This window comes from Macaca fascicularis, chromosome 5 (assembly GCF_037993035.2).
Source record: "Macaca fascicularis isolate 582-1 chromosome 5, T2T-MFA8v1.1".
In the NCBI taxonomy this organism is placed as follows: Eukaryota; Metazoa; Chordata; class Mammalia; order Primates; family Cercopithecidae; genus Macaca; species Macaca fascicularis.
Genome location: NC_088379.1, coordinates 147,627,552 through 147,648,975, shown reverse-complemented (window position 1 = coordinate 147,648,975; position 21,424 = coordinate 147,627,552). Strand labels below are relative to the sequence as shown.

The 21,424-nt window shown below is 36.6% G+C and overlaps 1 protein-coding gene across 5 annotated transcripts in view; it reads left to right on the top strand.

Annotated features, from left to right (window-relative positions):
- Positions 1 to 21,424, top strand: part of INPP4B (inositol polyphosphate-4-phosphatase type II B) — an 822,790-nt gene that overhangs the window by 337,925 nt on the left and 463,441 nt on the right. The window lies entirely within an intron of this gene.

The window sequence follows — 21,424 nt, the reverse complement described above, 5'->3', positions numbered from 1 at the left end:
CCCAGTGAGATGAACCCAGTACCTCAGTTGAAAATGCAGAAATCACCGGTCTTCTGTGTCGCTGGCGCTGGGAGTTGGAGACTGGAGCTGCTCCTATTCGGCCATCTTGCTCCGCCCTGTATTACGATATTCTTATACCAAATTTTATACTACTAGGTTGCTTTTGAGGAACTAAGATTCAGCAATGACTGATTTCTTCTGTTTTACCTAGAGTCAGTTGAATTGGGTTAGCAAAGTTTACCTTCATATTTTAGTGTCTTATAAATGGCTATGGCAGATCAAATTGCCCCAAGTTATATATATATAAATGTATCAAATAAATCTCAAAGTTTTGCTGGAGTATTGTAAGAAAAGTTCAAAAATTTAAAAATCAATTTTAGAAGTAACTTTAAAGCTCATCTTAAATGTTATTTTAAGGGTGTAGAGGTAATTGTTTTATTCTAGCCATCAATTATGAAAATATTTTCAAATATTCTTTTAATTCTATCCTATAGTGGTAATTGTTATGAAGCCTTTGATTTTTTAAAGCATTGGTTCTCAAAATTGGTTGCATATTGGAATCACCTGGGAGAGCAATAAACAATTACTAATGCCTGAGTCCCAGCCTAAGTATTCTGATTAAATTGATCTGGGGGGCAGTCTGGGGATTGGAGTGTTTCAAAGCACCATAGGTGATTTTAATGCCCAACCAAAGGTAAAAACCACTGATTTAAACTCTTAACACACTATCTACTTACACTATAGTATTGTTTTCCAAAAAAAATACCGACTTTTGTTAGCTCACGAACTGTAATGGGTTCTGATTTACAGGAAGTGTCCTTCCAAACAATGTCTACAGAGGATTTCTAGATGATAACAAATTTCTCTTTTAGATATAATGACAAGCAGATTATTTGACTTCCCATTAGGATTATTGTAAAGGGTAATTCTGTAGCTATGCTGCTCTTTATAATAATTTTTTTTAAGTTCTTCTTAGCATTATGTCCTGATCTGTACCTCACTGAAGTTACACCTAATGTCCTCCTTTCAAAAGTACATTAGGGAGGACAATGCTTTAGAGATTTTATTCTTTGACTTGAAATTTTAGAATAAAATTGAAAAAAATGAATGTATGAGAAAGTTAAAATAGGAATAGTATATTGAACAAACCAAAATGTACCCTGTGGAGCTCATAAAGAGAAAAAGAAAGTTGAAAATTTTAATACAACTCTGCTTTATAGAGGAATAAAAAGTGAGGTGAAATATCCTTCATTTCCCAGGATTTCAGAAACTTAAGTCACATTCAATTTGGAACTGACAAGTCTATCTGAAGAAACAATCAGTTTAGAAAATTTGGAAGTAGGAAATCCATTGTATTTGATCTTTAGGTTTATTTTAGTTTGATGATTTAAAAACATTCTTTGCCTATTGTTTTAAAATTAATTATTGAGTGAAAACTAATGGGATTTCATAATTTTACTTCTCATATACTAATGCATTTTAAAGTTTCAACTCTAGTTCTTGAGGAAACTCAGGTAATCTTGAACACACTGAAAATAAGGAGTAAGACAAGTACAAGTAATAGAAGCTCTAAATGTGGGACAAATGGAAACATAAGGCATGGTATTTAAGGTCTATTTCTCAATATGTAGTTGATGGCAATGCACTAGAACTCTGTATTACATAGTAAACCAAATTAATTTGCAACTGACCTACCTACAAATATTTTGAGCTAGCTTATCCTGATACGGGTTTTCAAGCTATGTGCAAAAGAGGCGTTTAATTCTTTTATTGTGTATTTGCCAAATAAAATGAGATCAATGTACCACAAGTGAATTAAATTTATGTTTGTTCTTTATTATTGCTATAATAACTGCTTCTTTAGTAAATGAAAATAAAATCAGGTAACTTGCTAAAGTTTTCTTGCCAGCTACTGAAAGAGCATCTGCAAATTTAGTAATTCCTCTAAGGAGAGTATGAGCTAACTGAAGAGCTATTCCTTTGTCAGTGATACATGATAGCTAGTGGCATTCTATGTTGCATTAATCAGTTATTATTGTGTAAATAAAAGAGCTGATATGAACCTCTAAAGCACATAATGGCAAAGTGGCAGTTAATTATTCTATATAGACGAACTAACATCTAATGAGATTCTTACTAGGAAATATCTTCATGTTGATTATGAATCCAAAGTGACTCAGCAAGCCCACAAACTGGATTATCTGGATCTTAAATTATCATAAAAATAATGGTGTTGGAAGAGTTAGTTTGCTCTCAAAATATTAAATGATAGGCCTAGACTTAATTAGATACCATTTATTTCCTCATTATTTATTAAGCAGTAAATTCTTAGATTTCCTATTTTCTCCTCTTAATGTTGCTTTGTATTATCATATATTGAGTGCTTACTGTAAGTCAGATACTGGGTTAAGCAGTGAGCATGCATCATGTTATTGAATCTTTACAAACATGCTAAGAGACAGGAGCCATGATTCCTCCTTTATACCCATGAGAAAACTGAGCCTGGGAGTTACATAACTGGTCCATGGTTTTAGGTCTTACATTTAAGTCTTTAATCCATCACATTTAAGTCTTTAATCCATCTTGAGTTAATTTTTTATAAGGTGTAAGGAAGGAGCTCAGTTTCAGTTTTCTGCATATGGCTAGCCAGTTTTCCCAAACTGTGGCACATATACACCATGGAATACTACACACCCATAAAAAGGGGTGAGTTCATGTCCTTTGCAGGGACATGGATGAAGGTGGAAACCCTCATTCTCAGCAAACTAACACAGGAACAGAAAACCAAACACCACATGTTCTCACTCACAGGTGGGAGTCGAACAATGAGAACACATGGACACAGGAAGGGGAACATCACACACCGGGGCCTGTCAGGGTGGTGGGGGCCAAGGGGAGGGATAGCATTAGGAGAAATACCTAATGTAGATGACAGGTTGATGGGTGCAGCAAAACACCATAGCACGTGTATACCTATGTAACAAAACTACACGTTTGGCACATTTATCCCAGAACTTAAATTTAAAAAAATAAAAATTAAAAATAAACCATGTTGCCACAGTCAGGAAGTGATAGAACCTGCACACGGTCAGCAAGTGGAACACGTTCTGAATCATGGAAGATATGGACTTGTTTGGTGTTGACATTATTCGATACTCTGTAAATTGTATTGGTCCTGCTCATGTTTCTCAATGGTATTCTCTTCAAAAGTTATTTATCAGTTGCTGGCTATTGTTGTGTTTTGGGAACTGTATTTTGGTGTGGGCTTTTTGGCACAACCTCATTTCCTTGACGAGGATGAAGCCTAGGAAGAGTGCTCTTAGGAGCCTAATTATTTATAGCTGAGTTTCCCAACCATGGCTTTAACATTTGGACTAAATTTTTCTTTGTAGTAAGGGGCTGCCCTGTGCATTTAAAAATGTTTAACAGCATCTCTAGCCTTTACCCACTAGATGCCAAACTTCCTTCTTTTCTTGGGAAAACCAAGAATGTCTTCAGAGTTTGCCAGATGTCCTGTAAGGGGCAAAATTGGCCTTGGGTGAGAACCACTGGTTTATATTATCAAGAAAGGCTATTGGATAATTTTGCCTAATCACAACTATCACACCACTGTGCCGTGGTTGAAACACTATAAAATGTTGTCAAAGAAAATTGCACTGGGTGAGTTAAACAGGCAGCAAAAACTTTTTACAAGACTATTGCAAGCCAGGTGTGGTGGCTCATGCCTGTAAATCCAGCACTTTGGGAGGCCACAGGAGGCAGATCACTCAAGGTCAGGGGTTTGAGACCAGCCTGGCCAACATGGTGAAACCCCATCTGTACTAAAAAATACAAAAATTAGCCAGGCATGGTAGCATGCACCTGTAGTCCCAGCTACCTCAGGAGGCTGAGGCAGGAGAATCACTTGAATCTGGGAGGCAGAGGTTGCAGGGAGCCGATTGCGCCACAACACTTCAGCCTTGGTGACAGAGCAAGACTTCTTCAAAAAAAAAAAGACTATTGCAATAGGGGAGATGGGGAGAGTGATTAAATACAACTCTGCTGAAACAAGAGGCAGAAGAGTTTTTAAACACTCGACTAACTAGCGGAAGTGTGCTAGAGGATTGTAGGGGCAAGGTTGGTCAATGTGGTTAGGCCATCTGTGTTTATTACTAATTGGAGCTCATGGAAGTTAGGCTCCTACCCTCATTTCTTGATGCTTCCATGCCAAAAAGATGGCCCCTAGATCCTTGAGAAGGACATTCCTTGGTTATAAAACTGGCAAGAGACTGAAAGAAGATCTTTATCTCAAAGTGGTAGCAAAAGAATTTACAACCTTAAGTTTTCTAAGGTTGTAATGCTTTAAGAAAAGGGAAGTTGGGGACTATAATCGGCAAAAACCTGTCTGAAGTTTAGTCTAGCTGAAGGGAATGTTAAGGCCATTTTGGGTTATGATAATACTTACATAATTAGAATGAATCTGGATATGTCATTAAGTCAGTAGTTAGGTTGGGACTTACGGAATCATCACGTACTCTCAGCAAAGAAAGTCTATGGAGGGGTCTTGTGTTGAAGCCAAGGGCTGCTTTATTGCCCTCAGACTATTCCTACCTCAGTTTCTGTATCTTTATCTTGTAGAGCCAGCAACTCACATCCAGAGTTCTGCCAACTCCAAGATCAAGCTGCTGATACTCTCAGCCAAAGATGATCATGCATTTCCCAAACTGAGTTTCATTTTAAACAATTGCAGATTGCTTAAAGGAGTAGGGTAGATGCTGTGTCTTTTTTATCTTTCATTCCCAAGGCCTGACACATAGTAGGAACGTTATCTAGTTGTTTGCTTCATGCACAGATGATAACTAGGTCTCAAATTTCCTGAATATTTATCTATATCAGAGTTATCTTGCCGCTTACCTGTTAAATCACAAGAAAGCAGAAATAGCAGTCCTCTGCCCAGGAGATGTTTTCTGGATTTATCCACCAGAGACACTGGGGCACAGCAGATACAACAAAGTTCTGGAGTATCTGACTGATTTCAACAATCGATCTATTCCATGGCAATTTAATGAGCTAGTATTGAGTATTTAGCTTGAGCAAAATACCATGCTAACTCTGGAAATGAAACACAAATAAGACACCATGCCCATCCTGAAGGATCTCACTGTTTCAGAGGAGTCTGACTATCCTCGTGGCTATAATACTGTATGATCAATGGGCTTTAAGGGCTGTGGGAGCACAGAATGAAATACGAATTCATCTGGAGACATTATCAAAGACATTATGGAAGCAGGATCATGGAAGGTAAGACTAGAATGCTGGGAAGAATTTCAAAAGAGAGCAATGTATGTGAACAATGTCAGCCACAGCAGATGATAAGGGATAATTATGAAATAGGCTCATCCTTTCTCCAATCACTGTCCTCCAACAGGCTTTGTTGGATCTCCCTTCTCTGCCCCTGGAGAATATCTCTGAAAGATCACAGAGCTTTTCCAGAAATAATAATAGAGCAGCCATTGAATATTAGGACTGTCATTTTCAAATATTAAAAGTATAATATAATCATATATCATAACTTTCACCTCTAATCCCATTTAAGGCATCTCCCCATCTTTCTAACTTATTTCTGACACAGGAATTCCCCAGACCCACAGTAGGAAAGGAGGGGCCTTGTCTTTTTTCAATCTTCCTCCACTTTGCTCTTGTGTTCCTTTTCCCTCATACTCTAGGATGGAACTAGGAAACAGAAGTAATGAGACAATGTCTCCCTGTCTGGTGCTCTTGTAAGCCAGCACGGTGCCATGTGCTTCAGATTATCAGTTGCTTGGTTTTTCTATAACAGGCTGCTTCTTGAGTATTGTCTGAAAGTGAGGAGGTGAAAAGCCCAGTCCTTCTTTCTTCTAGGCTAATACATTTTCTAGAAAACTCCATTACCTAATCAACTTTATATTCATTATATAGCTGGTGATAGATGAGGAAGAAAGGAGGCAAGGACATGTTTAGATTTATCTCAGCAGGTCTGGGTAGGAGTGCCTGGCACCTCTCTATAGAATGCATGAACATTTATCAAAGCTGTCCTCAATTTTAGGACCTCTGCCAAGACTCTTATGGCAATGGAAATTTCCTATTAAATATCCTGCTATATTTAAATTTGTAGAATATTTATTGTTTGTAGGACACTCGTATACATTGATGGCAGTCAGCTTTATTAGAAAAAGTCTAAGGTTTGGAGCTAGCCATACCTAAAATTCAAACAAACTTCGACACTCATTAAACTATGATAATTTTAATTTATTTGTCTTCAAAATGGGGAAATAGAACATACATTTTAGTGTTAATGCACATAACACAGACCCTGGCTGGTAGTGGGTGAAAAAAAGAAATGTCTCAACCTCTTCACTAATAGCAACTCTTTGAGTAGGTATTGCAGGAATTATTTGGAAAATAAATACAATATCTGGCTATAGGAGAATTGTTGAAATTAGATGAAAGACAGATTTTGAAGATCTTGAATGCCATGCTAAGGATTTTAACTTTCTTGGATACTGAAACAAAACCTAAGAAGGATGATTTAAACATAATAGCATGGTTTCCAATCACTTACACCTGAACCTCAAAATCATCTTGCTCTCCACCTTTCCATCTCCTCTAACCAGGACCCAAATCTGGCCAATTTGCAACAACTACAATAAGAATGATAGTATTAATAAATTATTTATTGAGCTCTTACTATGCAGCAGGCAGTGTGCTAAACAGTTTAATTACATTGTTGCATTTTACTTTCACAACCTTACTTCATGAATGAGGACATTTTGAGCTTGAAAAAGTGAAAAATGCATTGGGAGTCTTACCACCAGTTGGTGACAGGGCTGGGATCTGAACTCCAGCTATCCAGCACCAAAGCCCATGGGCCCTCTCCCTTTCTTTTATCTCCTAAACATAGCCAGCGAAATTTTCCTGGTCACTGAGGAAAAAGCTTCCAAAACAACAGTCATCACCATTTTTAATGATAAAAATTATATTCACATATGTAATTATATTCACATATGTAATTTTGCATATTTGCACAGTTTTCTTTCTTCCTTTTTTAAAAATAGAGTCTCACTCTGTCACCCAGGCTGGAGTTCAGTGACACAATCATGGCTCACTGCCACATCGAATTCCTGGGCTCAAGGGATCCTCTTGCCTCAGCGCCCTGAGTAGCTGGGACTACAGGCATACCATTATACCCAGCTAATTTAAAAATATATATATTTTTGTAGACATTGGGTCTCACTATGTTGTTCAGGCTGGTCTCAAATAAAACTCCCACCTCAGACTTCTGAGTATCAATTTTTTTAATACAGTCTTTTTCCTATTTCTTTTTTGCCTGATTTCTCCCTGTCCTCCATCTTCAACACAAATCTCCATACCAACCACATCACATCACGCAAGAAAGATAATACTTGCTTGTGTTGTCCTAATGTTTATTCTTCCATGTTTCTCTTCATTTCATATACTATTAATAATATAAATATGTTTATGTGATTTGTAATCATTTACATTGCACATATAGGTGATATTTTACACATTTTTTGGTATCTTTCTTTTTGGATTCAACAATATAGTATGAAATACTTCTAGATCAACTGGTAAAGCTCTCACTCATTCTCTTTAATGGCTGAATAATCTCCTGTTGTGTGGCATATTATCTTTCTTTCAGCCGTTCTTCTATATATGAGCATTTGCTTAACAACGTTTTGTCTTTGTGTTTATTTTTGGTCAAAATGAACAGAAGAACAATAATCTTCTCCTACATAACTATTAATGCACTAGGACTTTTATTCTATGGGGCATATAGATAAGTATATGTATTTATAATTCTAACAGATGTTACTAGACGACTTTCCAAAAAACAAGTCATCTTCACACTTCACACTCCTGGAAATGTATTAGAGTTTCTTTTTTGCTGCATACCTGCCATTATTTGGTGTTAGAACTTTTTTAATTTTTAGAAGTCTGATAGGTTTAAAGTGTATTTCACTGTTTTTATTTGAATTTCCCTCTTGGTAAATTTAAGCATCTTTTTTTTCCTCTGTGAACTGTTCTTTCAAGGTCCTTTGCCTCTATTTCTATTGAGTCAACTTCTTATTAATTTTAATACTATTTTGCATTTTGTGGATAATTAACCCTTGGTCTACCATTTGCTTGGCAAATGTATTTTTCTAAATCTATCATTTGTCTATTGTTTGCCTCAGAAAGTAAATCTATCATATGTCTATTGGCTTGTTTGCCTCAGAAAGTAGCATGTAATCAAATAGATACATAAGTTATGGGATTCCAATGTTGTCTAGATTTTCCTTTCTGTTTATCATAGATACTGTCTCCTAATGTTTTTATTTTGTTTATAATTGTTTATAATGAATATGGAATTTGTTTTTTTGTGTATGGTAAAGGATGGGAATAAATAATTTTTAGATACCTAGTTGTGCCAGCATATTTATTTGATAATCTGTTCTTTCTCTACTGATCTTATATAGCAAGATCTATTTCTAGGTATTTTCTCATTCCATTGATCGGTTTATTTCTATACCAGCACATATTGATTTAGTAATAATACAGTGGCTTTATTATAAGTTTTAATTACCTCCTTACTGGTCATTTATTACATGATTTTATTGGCTGTGATTAGGCACCTATTCTTCTTGTAAATCCCAGATTATATTATTCCAATCTGCTTTAAGTCCTGTTGGGACTCTAATTGGAATTCCATTAGATATATGTGCTAATTTAGGAAAAAGATATTATTTTCATACTATATGTTCCCCACTAAAGACCTTCCTATTTGGTTTAGATATTGTTTAATAACTTACAATAAAATTATATGCTTTTGTTCCATATAGCATATGTCTCATGCCATTTTTATTAATTTCTCAGTATTTTGTAATGTTTATAAGTACTATAATTATTATATTTTTCTCATTGTAAAGTTTATTATTGCTAAAGAAAAAAAGTCTCTTTAAATAATATTTATCTTGCTTCAAACTGCACTACTGTACTCTTTCATTAACTCTTACTTTTTACTGTCTCAGCATTCATGATCTGGTACATTTGACCCAACTATTTCAGCCCACTCACAAGTATTTGGTTGATTCATCTTCCCTCATTTTGAGATTTCTCATTTGGTTGTTTGGTTAGAGTATTTTTACAAATATTTTCTTTATACACAGTACACTGACCCTCTATATATTATCGCATATACATAAATATTGTTATTTCACTCTAATGGGTAATGGATATCTTGGCTGGTAAAACCATTCTACTGTTGCCAGGCTTGTCTTTCAATTTACTATAAATTGTATTCCAATGTCTTATAGCTTCCAAGTCTTCATATGACAAATCTCAGTTATTATTGAACAAAACTAGGGATCCACTTGCCCGGCAGAGTAAAATCAGATATCCATGCTGAGTTTTGCAGTAGGAGAAAGGAAGGTGTTTATTTGCAGGGCATGGAGCAAGGAGAATTGGAGAACTAACGCTTAAGTTCTGACCCTCTTGATGGCTTGAAAGTAAGGGTTTTTAAAGGCATGGATAGCCAGTCATGGGCTCATACCTTTAATCCCAACGCTTTGAGAGACTGAGGCAGGTGGATCACCTGAGGTCAGGAGTTTGAGAACAGCCTGGCCAATATGGTGAAACCCCATCTCTACTAAAAATACAAAAATTAGCTGGGTGCCCACCTGTAATCCCAGCTACTTGGGAGGTTGAGACGGGAGAATCTCTTGAACTCAGGAGATGGAGGTTGCAGTGAGCCGGAATTACGCCATTGCACTCCAGCCTGGGTGACAAGAGCAAAACTCTATCTCAATAGATAAATAAATAAATAAATAAATAAATAAAGGCAGAGGTAAATTCAGGAAAACAGAAGTTACAGACAAAATTATAAATCAATAATACATGGAGTTTACACCTTGGTTTTGGCCCAAAATGGTGGGACATCTTGAAGCAGGAGATTGCAATTCATAAGTAGATTCAATGATTTTCTGGCCTTCAAGGCTAAGGAAGAGAAATGTTGTTTAAAATTTTGGGTTCAGCAGAAAAGAACGTTAGCTCTGGGTCCTGGGTGTGACCTCCTCCAGGCGCCTCAGAAAGAAGTTTAGAACAAGAAACAGTGGTCAGAGTTCAATCCTCAGTTTCCCCTTATCTGAGGTTTAGGCACCAGAGGATCCATTTAGTGTGGGTCTTGAGTTTCTGAAAAACAGCTCAGGGACATATATTAAGATGTTGTCTTTAGTTTTTATAAAGAAGCAAACATCTGACAAATCTGATGTCCTTGGCTACTGTTTTAAACTGTTATTTTACCTTCTTGCTTATCAAATCACTTACTTACTTTTCACAGCTAGCTAGGTGTCTGGAACTTCCCTTGAAGGAAGTAGAGATTTTCCTTGACTTCCATGCTCGTGGGTGGAGGTGGAGGGGGACTTGGTGGGGGACACAAAGGCTTCTTAAAGGGATTCCTGCTCCATTTCATGGTCCGGTTTTCTTTTTTCTTAGGTAACTTTTTCTTTGTGTTTTTAAGCTCATACAGTATTTTCTTTGTTTTCCAACTTCTGGAATTTTAATTGCACAGGCCTAGGAATATATATGTTTTTTATCAGTGAAGTCTGGAACTTACGGAACCACTTCAATTGTTTATTTAGATTTTTTCTTCACCTCAGGAAAATTCTCTTCTATTATTTAATTGTCACTTTGCCTTCATTAGTTATTTTTTCTCTTTTTAAAATTCCTCTTATTTGGATATTGGATCCATTGTATTTATTTTCCAAATATTTTATTTTTTCCCTCATGTTTTCATCTCAATTACTTTTTGTTCTGGATTTTATAACTCTTGATTTTGGTCTTCTAAGAAACTGTTTTTGTTTCTGGCAGTGATAATTCACTTCTTCACTTCATTTAATAAAGTCTTTCGTTTGGAAATCAAGGGGGATTTTATTCCAATTTCCATTTGTCTTTTCCAGAAATACTACCTCTCTAGGCAGATTGCTCTTTTTAATTTTCTTGTTACCTCTGGCTGCTAATCAGTTAAAATGAGTTGTGAGTTTTCTTTGTTGGCTCAGTTCTTGTTATTAGGATATTCCACAAAGGGTCAAAGGCACTGGTTTCTATGTTTATAGGCCTATTATATAGGAGCCAACAACTGTCAATCACCTGATGACTTAGTGAACATTAGTAGATGTTGGCAAATGTGATTAGGTAATCTGTGTTTACTAATTGACGCTTATGGAAGTTAGGCACGTACCCTTCTACAGAGACTTGGAGATTAGAGCACTGTCTTTTTACTGTTACTATTTTTTATCGTGGTAAACATGTATAACATGAGATCTAACCTTTTAATAAATTTTTAATTTTACAATACAGTATTGTTAACCATTAGCAGAATGTTGTATGGCAGATCTCTAGAACTTTATTATCTTGTTTAACTGAAACTTTGTATTTATTGAACAACTCCCTATCTCTTTCTTACTCTAGCCCCAGGCAACTACCATTCTACGTTCTACTTCTATGAGTTTGTCTACTTTGAGTAGATCATATAGGTGGAATCATGCAGTATTTGTCCTTCTGTGCCTGGCTTATCTAAGTTACTAAAATGTCCTCAAGATCCGTCTATGTTGTTGCATATGACAGAATTTCCTTCTTTCCTAATGATCTTGAAGAGATATTAGCAGTCTCATGTTCATTGCAGCATTACTCACAATAGCCAAGATGTGGAAACAACCTAAACGTCCTCCATGGGTGAAACGATAAAGAAAATGTTGTATATACATGCAATGGAATGTTATTCAGCTTTTATAAAGAACACACTACTTTTCCTGATGTTTACATTTCGAAGGGATGGCTCCCAGGTTCTCGAGAAAGGCATTCCTGAGTTATAAAACTGGCAAGAAGCTAAGAGAGACTTACATCTCAGAGGAGTAGAGGAAGAATTTACAGGCTAGAATCTACAATTACTATTGCTCCTGATAAAGCCTCTCAGTTTTTCAAGTCTCTTGTAATGTCTTGGACTTAGGGGCAAGGAGTCTCACCCAGCTGAGGGAGCTACTCTATCTGACAGATGTTCAGGAGACCCAGCAGTCAGCCTTCTCAGGAATATATAGGTTTTAAGTGCCAAGTTTATCCTCAAAAGCAGTTTATTGGGCTTAAGTGAAGCTCAGAATTTTATCAAGCTCTTCCCTCTAGAGAGAAAAGCTGATTAGCCTCCCTAGCTTGTGATAGTCCTAGCCATTAGTTTGACTCAGAATTGGCCAAATGTTTAGAGCTTGTTGTGGAGGTAAAGGGAGCTCCTGGATTTATTTTCGTATATTTTTAGAATCCTCTCTATTTCTCTTACGTTTCTAAGGCTGGGACCATGCAGGGGATTTGGCCTCAGGCTCTCATTAGTGTTTTCAGTGATGGTTGTATTATGGAATGACAGTGATAGGGTTTTAGTCAGATTGCAAGAGTGGGTTACGAACAAAGAAGTAAAGGTAAGGAGTTTATAGATCACTCTTTGTAGATGTAACAGGTTTTAAATAATTTCTTAACAGTCTGGGAGGTCTGATCTTTTCTGCTGGTTAAAGGGAAGGATACTTGGAGGATTGTTGAATTGGTAATTGGTATCTTTCAACAATTATGACTCCTGTGGATTGATGAATGACATCTTCAGGACTACTCTGGTTTCATGTTATGTCTCAACAGTCACATATTCAGTTTCTTGATAAAAGCAATTCTTATTTCTGTTCAGTGTGTCTTAGACAAAAAAATAGTTTGTAAATATAATCACAAGAAAAAGCAAAATTATCTTATAACTTGAGTAACACACTAAAAGCTTAATCGCCTCAATGAGTCTGTCCAATAAGGCATACTATAGTTTGTATATACATTTAGATAAACACAATTTTAACCTATTCTAAATTGTGTTTTGAATTATTTTGTGCCTTTGTGAATTTCTTGTTAAAATCGCTTGTAATCAAATGGGATATGCTAACAATAACTCCTTGTTTACAGATATTTAGTTATTATTATTTTGCATGGTTGAGGCCTTAATTATATCTTTTTTTCTCTGAGTGCTGGATTATTTGCTTCTTGATAAGTCAAGTGAACAACAAGAGCAGTTCCCCAGTGGCATTAATACTCAGTTTCAGCTCCCTAGATAGAATAATTGTTTTTATGGAGTATTTTTTCTTTATCTTGGCAGATCACAGGAATGAAGGAGCATTTTCTGCTTTACCCAACTACAAAGGTCCTGACAACCAGTCGCTACAGGGAGAAGTCTTTCCAAATAACTTTTCAGAATGCTTTCTACATTGTGGAAAATCGCATTCCACTGTTTAACTCTGAAAGTAAATATTTACAGAGTCACACAGATTGCATCTATATTTGACAATACTAACTCAAAATTGTATCCTCCAGTATTCAAAGAATACATTGTAAAGAGTATCTTCTAAGCTAAATCATAGTATTTCAAATTAATTCCTTTTTAATTTTTTAGTCAATTAATTATTTTTTAATTTCCCGTATAAGACACATTTTATTTATTTATTTTTTCTTTTGAGACAGGGTCTCCCTCTATCACCCAGGTTGGAGCAGTGGTGCAATCTCAGCTCACTGCAACCTCCCCATCCTGGACTCAAGCAGTCTTCCAATCTCAACCTCTCAAGTAGGTGCTACCACAGACAGGCATCACCACACCCAGCAAATATTTTTGTGTGTTTTGTAGAGATGGGGTTTTGCCATGTTGTTTAGACTGGTCTCGAGCTCCTGGACTCCAGCAATCCTCCCACTTCTGTCTCCCAAAATGCTGGGATTACAGGTGTGAGCCAACACACCTGGCCTAAATTAACTCCTTTTTAAATAATAGTTTTTATTAGGCAGATTCTTTATAATGACAGTTGACTGTCTCACAAAATCACAGTCTTCTTCAACCTTTAAGGTAACTCTAATTATCTCAGTTTATTTCCATCACAGTGCTTTGTGGTAAATGACTTTTATCCATTAGAGGAATTATGGGTAGGGGTTGGTAGATCTGAGTTGTGATCCTGTGTTGCTTGGGTTCTCATTTTTGACACCGACTTATTCCCCTGATGAACTCTTCCGAAAAAAGTATATATATGTATATACACACACAGCCACAAACAAACAAAATATATTGCAAAATAGAAATAAGGTGGTTGTGCTATAATTTCAAGTTCCTTTAGAGGCTCATAAAAATAACTAAATTATATATGCATAACATGTGCTTTGACTACAGTTTTTTCTTTTCATTTGCAAATACCTTTCTCATTTTATGGCCAATACCTTTCTCATTTTCTGAGCCAAATGAGGCACAGACCGCACAATTCCAGGTAGTCATCTACTTCAGCTTTTTTTGAAATGATTGTTTTCATGTTTTCTACTTGTTTCAGATGTGTAGAGGGTGGACTCATTAATGGAGGTTAAGCCAAGCCATGGCATTTTGCAGGTGGCAGTATGCCAAGTATGCTACAGGCTTTCTATGCAATGACTGAAGCTAGTGACAGTATACTGGTAGGAGAAAATTAGGACTACTACTGGGAAATATTATTGTTTCAGGATAATTTTGAAAAAGTCAGATTAAAATCAAACCAATAATTTAGACATAGTTTTCCTTGTGTTTAAGTGTAATGCTGTTTATTGATTTAATTATTTATAACTTTGATGCTTTTATCCGGTGTTTCGCCGATAAAGCATTTGCTTAAAGTAAATTTTAGGTGAGGAAAAGATTAATCACCATGAAACATCTTGTGGATTTATGGACCTACTTGGAAGTATTGGAGATGCTAATTGCTTCTGTGTAAATTTGAGGTGTTCATTATTAACAGATGTAGCTTTGATTCTGTATTATACTTTTTTGGGAAAATTATTTGGTTATGGGAACATATTAGACTAAAAATTGGTTTTAATGAATGTCAAGATAACTATCATTTATCATGTTGCATTGCTGGTTGGCTTGGCTTTGTTGTGCTAACAGTTTTTGTGAGGCTAGGAGAGAGGGGCTCAGCATCATTTCTCACCTCACATTAGTCACAACTAGAGTAATGGGATATGACGTGGCTAATAAAGTATCAGGTAAATAGGCCTGTTTTATGTGGGCATGCTAGAGAAACAAGGTGGCTGCAAACATTCAGATGTGGCTTTTTATGAGAGCATGTGATGCAGAAAAACACAACTCTAACCAATCCCCTAAAACAAACAAAAGCCTCATCATCCTGTTAATGATAGATTCATCCTACTCTGATTATATAGCTTGAAACAGCATTTATACAGATATCCTTTTTTTCTTCCCCCTTTTTTTTAGCTATTTGCCAGTTTATAATTCTATCTCCTCAAAGAGTGTGAGTTAATCTACATTAGTCCTGAATTGCTTTATAAATCCCGGTCTTAAAATATAGCTTTTGATAAAGCATTCACTGTTGTGATGAAGTGAAGACAATTAGTTACTCTAATGAACTGAAGCAGAGACGTGAATAATTGAAAGTATGAGTAATCCAAAGTCATTCCACATTGTGTTTCCTATAGCTGGAGTTAAAACACAAAGAACCAAATATATAGGAATACATTTGCTGCACGTATGGCAGAATTAATACCTTTATTACATAAATGATTTATCTAAAACAATAGGAAACAATACTCTCATAAAGAAATGGAAAGAGGCCTGAGAGAAAATACAGCCAATTAAATACATATAAATGGAAAGTCTCATATGCTAATGGTAGAAATGTAAATGGAAACTACCATTTTGGAATCTTTTTTGACAGTAGCTACTAAAGATAAATATATGTGCGTGCCCCCATAATCCAGAAATTTTACTACTATATACATTTAACAAACATGTGTTTACATATTCATGAAATACATTTATGAGAATAGTCAAAGCAGCACTATTCATTATAGCCAAAATGCGAAAATTTCTCAAACACTAACAGTAGAATACATAAATAAATGTTTGTGTAATCATACAATGGACTAATTCAGTAATTAGTATGAACATGCAAAAAATAGATGTATGTATATATAAAGAACAATATGAAGCAAAATTAACCAGAAAGAAAACAATACATACTTTGTAATTCTACTTAAAGAAAATTAAAAACAGGCAAAACTAAACTGCTTCAAAGTAGACTGTAGCGAGTAATGTGAGGCCAATAAAACTGCTGATTAAACTACAAAAGCTGAATAAATTACAAAAATCATATTGTTAAAGATAACAGAAAACTGAGGAATCAAGTAGTACTAGATGCACTAAAGGTTCAGACAGGTGAAAACATTTCAGAAGTTGCTGAGGATCAGCAGCTGTTTGTTTCCCTGGGGCATTTCCGTATATGGGCTGAAGCATGAGGATTACATACTCACCTAAGCAAAGCATCACGCCTGGGAGAAAGAGATCAGCAACGTTTTGGTGCCCACTCAATACAGAAGTAACAAAATCATTGAACACACAGCTGGTTTATAATTCAGTACATTCTGAGGTTTTGAATGAAACTAAAGTGCTAAAACGAAAGCCTCTGAAAGTCATAGTAAAATTTTTCTCACCTTTGTCATGACTAAAGTCTGAAAATTCTGGTGGTAAAATCGGTAATGGTGAAATGACAATGCAGAGGGCTGGCACCTTTTTCCTAAGGGTGCTTAAGGATTTGGGGGTCAGCTGGAGGATACCAATCCAAAGTAACCACAGGCAGAAGGTGGCTACCAGAGGACAGAGAACCCAGAAGAATACACACACACACACACACACACACACACACACACACACACATACATATATTGCCATTTATCAACTCATTATTTGACTATTTATGTGATTAACACATTGTCATAATGTTTACCATAACATTGATAGAACTGTTGTGGAAATAGTTTGGATATATATTTATCTAAAGATATATATGTGTGTATGTGTGCATGTATGTGTGTGCATTTGTGTGTGCGCTTTATATGTGTATATATAGAGAGAATTCTTTTTTCTCAAAACCGATTAGATTTCAGGAGAGTAGTTTTTTGGGTATTTTCAAGAATCAGAAATATGTCGTATTTATTAATTTTTCTGGGAATCAATCCCAAGGAAAAAGTACTGAAGTTTTTAAGAATTAATTTCATAGTTTCACATATAATAGATAAAGACGCTTAACTAACATATATGTTAATTAATACAAAAAAGTTTAGTGAGAGTACTACATTGGAACTTCGTAGAATATTAGTCATTGAGATGCCTGTAGAAGATTTCTTCAATCCTTGAAAAAATAACTGCTTTCCAACCTATCGTTTCACTGTACAAAACTACAAAACTGGACAGAATATAGTGACTACCTACAGTTGCTGGGCAACAGACATTGCACAAATTTATGCTGTTAAATGGGGAAAAAGGAGGCTTATCTCACATGGTTTTAAGTTCTCTGACTTGGAGCAAAAGAAGAGATATTAAACAGAGAGTGGAGATCTAATTGAGGAGATAGAACAAAGATTGAATTTCGGACTGAGGTATCCTATGGAAAGATAGCATGAGATTTATGTGGAACTAACAGTAAAATTTTTAAAAGATGAAGAAAAAATATTGAGAGCAGCCAGGGAAAAAAATGCACATTACCTAGAGGACAATTATTGTCCAAAGATAATAACAGCCGGTAAACAATAAAACCATATCTTTAAAGTTTTGAAAAGAAACAAAAGCTATCAATCAGAGTTCTATATTTAATGAATGTATGCAACAAAACTGAGAGTAAAATAGAAACATTTTCCAATTTGAGGGAATTCTTTGCAGAATTGCACACAAGGAATGCTAAAGTAGGTTCTGTTAGCTGAAGACAATAATAGTTGTATTGATGGGAAAGAATGAAGAACACAAGAAATGATAACTCTCTCTTGGTAAATTTTTAAAAGCCTGTATTTTATGGTTTTATTATTTTTCAACTGAAAACTGTTTAGAATAAAAATAATATTATCTATAATGTTTATAACATATGGCAAGAATAGCACATTAATAACAATTAGAAGTAGACAATTCTAAGTTAAGGGTGCAAATTGCAATCTTCAGAGTCATGTATTAGTCTGTTCTCATGCTACTAATAAAGATACCTGAGACTGGGTAATTTATAAATGAAAGAAGTTTAATTGACTCACAGTTCAGCATGGCTGGGGAGGCCTCAGGAACCTTACAATCATGGTGGAAGGAGAAGCAAACATGCCCTTCTTCACATGGAAGTAGTAAGAAGAAGTTCTGAGCAAAGGGGGAAAAGCTCCATATAAAACCATCAGACCTTGTGAGAACTCACTGTCCCAATAAAAGCATGGAAGTAACCACCCCCATGATTCAATTATCTCTCACCAGTTCCCTCCCATGACACATGGGGATTATGGGAACTACAATTCAGGATAAGATTTGGGTGGGAACACAGTCAAAGCATATCATTCCACCCCCTGGTCCCTCCCAAATCTCATTTTCTCACATTTCAAAACATAAGCATGCCTTACTGACAGTCCCCCAAAGTCTTAGCTCATTCAAGCATTAACCCAAAGGTCCAAGTTCTAAGTCTCATCTGAGACAAAGTAAGTCCCTTCCACCTATGAGCCTGTAAAATCAAAAGCAAGTTCGTTACTTTCTACATACAGTGGTTACAGGCATTGAGTAAATACAGCCCTTCCAAAGGGGAGAAATTGGCCAAAACAAAGAGGCTGCAGGCTTCATGCAAGTCCAAAATCCAATAGGGCAATCATTAAACCTTAAACTTCCAAAATGATCTCCTTTGATTCTGTCTCACATCCAGGTCACACTGATGCAAGAGATGGGCTCCCACAGCCTTGGGCAGCTCCACCCCTGTAGGTACAGCTGCCCTACTGGCTGCTTTCACAGGCTGGTATTGAGTATCTGTGGCTTTTCTAGGTGCATAGTGCAGGGTGTCAATGGATCTACCATTCTGGGGTCTGGAGGATAATGGCCCTTTTCTCACAGCTCCACCAAGCAGTGTTCTAGTGGGGACTGTATATGTGGGCTCCAACCCCACATGTCCCTTCCACCGGGGTTCTCCATGCCCTAGCAGAGGTTCTCCATTAGGGTTCCATGCCTGCAGCAGACTTCTGCCTGGACATTCAGGCATTTCCATACATCCTCTGAAATCTAGGTAGAGGTTCCAAAATCTCAATTCTTGACTTCTGTGCACCCACAGGTGCAACACCACATGTAAGCCACTAAGGCTTTGGGCTTGCATCCTCTGAAGCAATTCCCTGAGCTGTATGTTGGCATATTTTAGCCACAGCTGGAGCTAAAGCAGCTGGGATACAAGGCACCATGTCCCAAGGCTGAACAGAGCAGGGGTGCCCTGGGCCTAGCCCATGAAACCATTTTTCCCTCCTAGGCCTCCAGGCCTGTGATGGGACAGGCTGCTGTGAAGGTCTCTGACATGCCGTTGAGACATTTTCCCCCATTGTCTTGGTGATTAACGTTTGACTTCTCATTACTTATGAAAATTTCTGCAGCAAGCTTGGATTTCTCCCCACAAAATGTGGTTTTCTTTTCTATTGCATCCTGAGGCTGCAAATTCTCCAAACTTTTATGCTCTTCTCTCTCTTCTATGCTTTGCCTCTTAGAAATTTCTTCCATAGATACCCTAAATTATCTCTCTCAAGCTCAAAGTTCCACAGATCTCTAGGGCAGGGGCAAAATGCCACCAGTCTCTTTGCATAGCAAGAGTGACCTTTACTCCAGTTCCCAACAAGTTCCTCCTCTCCATCTGAGACCACTTCAGCCTGAACTGCTTTGTCCATATCACTATTAGCATTTTGGTTAAAGCCATTCAACAAGTCTCTAGGGAGTTCCAAATTTTCTCACGTCTTCCTGTCTTTTGAGCCCTCCAAGTCTCTAGGAGGTTCCAAACTTTCCCACATTTTTCTGTCTTCTTCTGAGCCCTGCAAAAGGTTTCAACCTCTGCCTGTTACCCAGTTCCAAAGTCGCTTCCACACTTTTGAATATCTTTAGAGCAGTGCCTTTCTCTCTGTGGTACCAATCTCACACTGCTTATAAAGACATACCCAAGACTGGGTAGTTTATAGAGGAAAGAGGTTTAGTTGACTCATAATTCAACATGGCTGGGGAGGCCTCAGGAAACTTACAATCATGGCAGAAGTGGAAGCAAACACATCCTTCCACTCATGGCGGCAGCAAGGAGAAGTGCCAAGCAAAGGGTGAAAAGCCCCTTATAAAACCATCAGATGTCATGAGAACTCATTCACTATTACAAGAACAATATGGGATTAACTGCCCCCATGATTCAGTTACCTCCCACCCGGTCCCTCCTAAGACACGTGAGGATTATGGGAACTACAATTCAAGATGAGATTTGGGTGGGGACACAGCCAAACCATGTCAAGTTACTATTTTTTGAATTGTATAAAAAGGTATAAAAATAATTTAAAAGAAATAGAATATATGCTGGTCTATCCTCCAATACTTGTTACCTCTTGCCTTTTTGGCCATAGCCATCCTAATGTGAAGTGATATCTTACTGTGGTTTTAATTTGCATTTCCCTAGCAACTAGTGATACTGAGCACTTTTTTCATATACCTGTTGTTCATTTGTATGTCTTCTTTTGAAAAATATATATTCATGATCTTGGCCTTTTTTTTTTTTTTTTTTTTTTTGAGATGAAGTCTCACTCTGTCACCTGGGCTGGAGAGCAATGGCGCGATGTTGGCTCACTGCAACCTCCGCCTCCCGAGTTCAAGCAAATCTCCTGTCTGAGGCTCCCAAGTAGCTGAAATTGCCAGTGTGCGCCACCATGCCTGGCTAATTTTTTTCGTCTTTTTAATAGAGATGGAATTTCACCATGCTGGTCAGACTGATCTTGAATTCCTGACCTCAGATGATCCACCTGCCTTGGCCTTATAAAGTGCTGTGGCCTATTTTCTAATTAGGCTTTAGTTACCTGTGTTTTGGACTCACATATAAAAATTTTTTTCCGGATTAATATCAATAAGCTTTTTCCCAATGTTTTCTTCTAGTAGTTTTATAGTTTCAGATCTTATATTTAAGGTTTTAATCCATTTTGAGTTGATTTTTGTATAAAGGATGAGATAAAGGTACAATTTTATTCTTCTGCCTTGTGCAGTGTTGATGGCAATGTAAATTTTTATAACATAGCCATTGTAGAGAACAGTGTGGGGGCCCTGCAAAAATTAAAAATAGAACTACCTTATGATCCAGCAATTCCACTTCTGAGTATATATCTACAGTGTTTGAAATGAGTATGTTGAAGAGATATTTGCACTGCCATGTTCATTGCAGTATTATTCACAATAGTGAAGATATGAAAGCAACCTAAGTGATCATCAATGAATGAATGGTAAATAAATGTATATATACACAATGAAGTATTATACTATTCAGCCTTAAAAAGTAGGAAATCCTGTCATTTACAATAGCAT